The following is a 6,349-nucleotide window of genomic DNA, read 5'->3' as shown; positions in this document are numbered from 1 at the left end:
TAGGCAGAGAGGCAGGCAGAGAGAGAGAGGAGGAAGCAAGCTCCCTGCTGAGCAGAGAGCCCGATGCGGGACTCGATCCCAGGACCCTGAGATCATGACCTGAGCCGAAGGCAGTGGCTTAACCCACTGAGCCACCCAGGCGCCCTTGGGGTTCTTTTTTTAAACAAACAGCTTTATTGAGGTGTAACAGATAATCAATAAACTTCATATTTAAAGTGTACAATTTGATAAGGTTTTTTTTTTCTTTTCAGTTTAGTCTGAATAAAATCCAGCATAAATTTATTACTTTGTTCTGTTAATAATGGCTCAGTGTTTTTGTTCTGACAGCTTCCTAAAGGCAAACCACAGTCTGATATTGTCATTTTGGGTTTAAACTGCCCTGCAAGAAGAGACAGTGAAACTTGCTTTTTGTTTTTATTTTCGAGTCTCCAGATCTTGCAAAGCCACTTTCTCCAGACTAACGGGGAGCCGTAGCAGCTGATCCAATTTGAAACAGACATGGTTAAAATGATATCAGCCAAGCTTAGTGATCTGGAGGTCCCTGCTTATCTTCATGGTATCAACTGCTGATGACGCTTAAAGGCTGTGGTAAAAATAAAAAAGTTGGTGTCCATTTACAGACACTCTGAAATATAAGTGCTCACAAAGAATTTCCACCCTGAATGACTGGTCCAGGATGAATGGAAAGTAAGGGATGGCTGACAGTTCCTCAGATACACAAGAATTTTTGTATTTTGAACACAGCTTTGCGTCCAATTGCCACATTGGCAGGAGGGTCTTCCGAGTCACCAGAGGTCAGTCTGATGGCAAAGCTCTCTGGCTTGAGGTCTACAATGCCCACCACCAACACCCTCTTGGCTGGTCTCATGCCCCTTTAATGTGCCCACAAAATGGAACTAACAGTCGTGGGAAATACCGCAATCTCTTACTGGAGAGCCCAAGGAGTTGTTTAAATGCCCATCATCTAGTTTTACTACTGCATCACGGTGGGTCACAGATCAGGCCAGCCTCTTGCACTGGGACACTTGGTGGAGAAGGGAGGGAGGGCAGCCCGGAGGAGGCAGGGGACGTGGGACAAGGAGCATGGGCAGGCGGGGATCCAAGGCAGTCCTGAGCAGGGTTGGGGAGAATTCAGACACTTGGTACAGCGTTTGGTAGAAGGCGGCCTTCTAATTTTAGATATTCAGATAGATCTATCTATCTTTCTATTGGGGTATCACATTGTCATTTTAATTTGCATTTCAGGTGGAGCTCTTTCAATTTAGGGTTTCACAAACATAACAAGAAAGCTAAGTTGAGAATTATTCTGCCCAGTTGCTCTAAGAATAAACAGAAATGCTTAAGAAGCATAAATAATGAATGAGCTCTAATAACTATTCTGAATCTTTCCTCTTTAAGCACTGGCTCCCATAGGAAGCTAGATGAGGCCTAAGAGGAATAAATCTACTTGGTCACGTGAAACTCTGTCTTCCCTCTGTTCCAGGAGCTCTGCTCTGCTTTTCTGTGCTCTGAGAATTTCTCCAGCCTCCGAAGGAGTCAGAAGGAACCTTCTGCCACACCCAGGTTTTTATCATTACAAATAGAATTTGAGCATTTTGCTCAATGTTTAGGATTAAGGACAATTATCACAAACTAACTTTTTTTCTTTTACTTTAGGCAATAGCTCATAACCTCATTTGGGTCTTGGCTTCTTTTTTTTTCTTTCTTTCTTTTTTGTTTTTTATTAAAGATTTTATTTATTTATTTGACAGACAGATCACAGGTAGGCAGAGAGGCAGGCAGAGAGAGAGGAGGAAGCAGGCTCCCTGCTGAGCAGAGAGAGCCCCATGCTGGCCTGGATCCCAGGATCCAGAGATCATGACCTGAGCCAAAGGCAGAGGTTTTAACCCACTGAGCCACCCAGGCGCCCAAGGGTTTTGGCTTCTTTTGAGCACCAGAGAGAAAGTCAGAAGATGAGAAAGTAAGGAGAAATGCCTGGATCCAGCTCTAGCTAATGCTGTTGGATGGATATGTGCAATGCTGGAAGACAGGGAGGGGTTTTCCCTTTCAGTTATCCTATCCAAAATGTGAGTGGCAAGGATTGCCACTGGTGGTGGAAAGAAATGCTGGAAAACAGAGTAGGGGTCTGGGGATCAAAGTCCTATGGACCTTCTGTCTGCCCTAGAGCTTTCGGCAATTCAAGTCACTAAATCCTGTCTCCTGTTTGAGGCAGTATGAAATCACCAGCAGCTGAAATCACCCCAGCAGTTCTGATGGGAAGAGCCTCTCCCGCGGCTGCTGTCTTGTTGTGGGTGAGTGCTTGCTGGGGCTCCAAACGAAGTTTTGTAGATTGTGCATTGTCCACTGTCCAAAAAGACGACGACTTTTTTTTTTTTTTTTTTTTGGTCTTGATGTAGCTTCCTGAGGCCAGGAGGACTGAGCTGGGGTGTATTCAAGTATCTGGGGTCATGAATATTGCACCCTGAGCCACTACCAATCTTTGGGGGTCATTTCCAGCCTGGTTTGCTCTTCCAGTCTTTTTCACCATCATGGGAAATTCTCTCTGAGGCGGCCTATTTCCTCGGCACATTTTAGTGTTTCTCAGCCCATGTGCCCTGTCTGAAATTGTCCGCAGATGTTTAAGCCTCCACCTTAGTAAACAATGACAATATAAAAACACATATTTTTGTATGTGCTTTTACATATATGGCTGTACATATACACATACACACATGCGCACACAGATACACAGATGTGTGAGTCAGGATTCTCCAGAAAAATAGAACCAGTGGTGTTACATATACACGTATGGTACATACACACCCTCCCCATATACAGCATACTGTGTACCATACATGTACACTATATACTATTCTATACTGTATTATGGCACATGTATACTATACATACTGTATATGTGTATATGTATGTGTGTGTGTATATGTATAGAGAGAGATTTATTATAAAAAATTGGCTCCTTTGATTATGGATGCTGAGAAATCCATGCAAATTGGAGAGACAGCAGGTGGTGTAGTTTCAGTCCATGTCTGAAGGCTTGAGAACAAGGAGCATCAATGGTATAAGTCCCAGTCTCGGACAGGAGAAGACAGATGCCCCAGCTCAACAGACTGAGTGTGAATTCTTCCTTCTTTTTCTATTTAGGCCCTTCGCGGTTGGGATGAGGCCCAGCCACATTGGGGAGGGCAATCGGCTTTACGCAGCCTGCTGGCTGAAATGCTAATCTCACCCTCCCGGACATACCCAGACTAATGTTTAACCACATTTCTGAGTGCTGGTAGCCCAGTCAGGTGGACACATAAAAATTAACCATTACAAGCCTCTCATCCTTCATGTTAAATAGATCTTTTTGTAGGAGAGATGTCAGATGACTCTTGATCTATGTATGCGTTCTAGCTCTGGACCAGTCAGCAACTGTGCTGTACTTTCCAGACGTAAATGTAGGGGCTTTAACATTAGGGAGTTGGGATCATGCTATCCATTCAATTTTTTTCATCTTTTTTTTCTTTCTGAACTCATTTAATTTATTTCTCACAACTCATGACCTCACCAAATATGATTTTCATTTAAATTACAAATTACTTTTCATTAAAATTAGAAAGCATATAACTTTCCACTCTAAATATAAAAACCTGTCATTACACACAGGACTATAAGGAACACAGACATCCAGTGCTCAATTATCTTTCTTGCTAACCTTCTCAATTACTGCTTAATTGTTCATGGTTTGCACAAAGCTAGAGTGGATTAAATCATCCTTTCCATCAGAAAGCGAATGCTCTCAATACCTTTCTGGGCCTTTAATTAAATATGTCAACACACACACATGTTGCCTCAATTCTAATCATCCTAGGAAAAGTAATACAAATAATAATGGCAATTATTACATACCAAGGCACTGTTCTAAGCACTTGGCATATATATCAACTCACTTAATCTTTACAACAACCCATCTGATGCCCATTTCATGGGTGAGGAAGCAAAGCCCAGAGTAGTAACTCACCCCAGATTACTGGTTAATATGGACTTCACCTTGGCTACTGTCTGCTAATTCTAAGGGAGGGCTTCCCATACCTAGCATCTGTTTACTTCTGCATCTTTTCCCCTCTGCAAGAACAGAAAAAGAAAGAACATAGCTGCAAATATGCTACATAAACTGGTACTTGTTTTTCAGTCACAATCTGTCTTTCTCTTTCAAGTTTTCCTTCTGAGAAACTCCTGAGCCCACTTTAGGAGTGACCCCATATAACGCTTTGTCACTTGGTGTCCTCTGGTGCAAGGATGTCCTGAGGCCTTGTCACTCCCCGAGGCTGGGAACCAAACCTTGGTGAGTGAGCTCCTTGGGATGACACAGAGGCACATCCTTGGGGACCCTCCGTCTGGAAGAGGGCACAGTTGGGGGCCACTGGGAAGGCAGCCAGGAGGATTCCCAAATGGGAAGGGTGTGACCTGTTTGCAAGTTGGGCTCTTGGTTGCAGTGATTAATCATGAAAGGAGAGCACGGATCCCTGTAGATATTAAGAACCATGGGGCTGGTGAGAGGCTGGGCATGTCTTTGGGTCAGCACTAGTGGTGGTGGAGCCACTGATGCTTGGTTTCTTTTGCCCTGAAGGGCCAGGACCTGTTCTTCTGCATGGGCCCCTGGCTGTACCCTCCCTTTCCCCAGCTCTGAGCAAGGCCCTGCCTGGAATGGACACTGTCTTTGGGTTCTTGACATCTGGCAAAGGATACCAGTAAGGGCATACCCACGTGGGAAGCCAGTACAGATTGGGGACAGAAATACTCAAAGTGGGGAAAATCAACGGAGAGGCACCATTTGAATTGGGTCTTGAAGTTTAGACGTGGCAAGCAGAGGGAGGGCCCTGGGGTGGGAAATCACAGGAGTGTGGGCTCAGTAAGGCTGAAGAAAGGAGAACAGTGGGCAGAGGGAGGGGCTAGACAGGCATGTCTGGGCAGCCTGAGGAGGCCTTACCTGTTGGACTACCCATTTCTATAGGGCCAAGAGCCCCACAGCCCAGGGCTAAGTGAAGGTCTGGACAGGGGCTAAACAACTGAGCTGGCCCCCTCACCCCATCCCAGGCAATGCCCAGCAGTCTCTGCGAGGGCCCATTTCCCGTGTTGTCTCTTGAATTTATGCATTAGGTGGTCAGAGGAGGACGAGGGATGTCTAATGGTGTGAGGGACCTGGGCCGGAGCGGGAGAAGAGACCTTAGGTTGTGGGGAAGAGGGAATTGGTGGAGCAAGACAAAGCACATGGGCCAGTATCTTTTGGGAGAAGGTGAGCAGCTAAAAGAGATGACCATCCTGGAAAGCAGGGCATCGTCCTAAGCTACTCCCTTCTTTCATCCCCCAATCTGTCAGTCATTCTTCCAGTCATTTCTACCTCTTGCCAACAAGGTAGTGCAGCTTCAGCTCCACTGAATTCTCTCTAGTTTTTGAGAACATTCCCACGCTTTGCATTGTACCGGTCTGTGAACACTTGGTTCCCTCCATCCGCAAAATCCTCTCCCACCTTACCATCTTGGTAAACTCCTACCCAACACCACTTTATGAACAGGAGAGATGGCTCCATGCTTTGATGGCACCCTGCACAGGCTTGCACAGAAACAGCTCTCAGATGGTCTCATCACCGTCTGTGTGGCTGCCTGGAGATGTTCCTGTCAGCTCTTCGAGAAAACACTCACTGCCCCGCTGCCAAGAGCTGGTGGTGAGCTGGTGGTGTGCTGACAGCTTCAGCTGTAGCCTCCTTCAGAATCAAGCTCGGGCTTCAGCTGAGACCACATTCTTTTCAGGTGGTGTTATAAGGTCGGCCGTTTTGGCGCTAAGGCTAGCCTTCTCGAATGGGCAAGCCTGGGCTCCAGAGCTTCCTGCCAGGCAGGCTGAGACCCGAGCAGGTCTGCGCTGTAGCTGGGAGTTCTCCCCACCCTCTCTGGCATCTGCTGCCTTCTTCTCATAAGTCCTCTGCCCCAGTGAGACGCTGGCACTCCTAGTTCCAACTCAGCATCTGTTTCCAGGGAGGGTCTGAGAGATGAGTAAATAAGATAGAGTTTGGGGACCAATCACCCCAACACCCAGCTGGCAATGAGGGCCACATCCCAGGTGTTAGGTGAGTATGGACAGGCCAGCATGAGCTGGTGGTCCGTGTTTAACATTTCACAGGTGAGATGCGTGGATGGGGAAGAATGATCCCCTTATTGGGATGATTCAGGCACTTGGAGGGTATGCAGAGGAAAATCATATATATGTAACTGATAGATAGATGTTATAGGTAAAATATTTATAAGTATATACACACATGTGGATAAGTGGAAAGAGATAGTTGCATTGGTGACCTACAGGTACATAATGAAAA

At 46.0% G+C, this 6,349-nt stretch overlaps 1 pseudogene; it reads right to left on the bottom strand.

Annotated features, from left to right (window-relative positions):
* Nucleotides 1-513: 513 nt before the first annotated feature.
* Nucleotides 514-4,985, bottom strand: LOC131825577 (galectin-related protein-like; annotated as a pseudogene).
* Nucleotides 4,986-6,349: the final 1,364 nt, after the last annotated feature.

Source organism: Mustela lutreola, chromosome 2 (assembly GCF_030435805.1).
Source record: "Mustela lutreola isolate mMusLut2 chromosome 2, mMusLut2.pri, whole genome shotgun sequence".
NCBI classification, from domain to species: Eukaryota; Metazoa; Chordata; class Mammalia; order Carnivora; family Mustelidae; genus Mustela; species Mustela lutreola.
The sequence above is the reverse complement of the archived record's forward strand: the minus strand, read 5'-3'. Positions and strand labels throughout refer to the sequence as shown.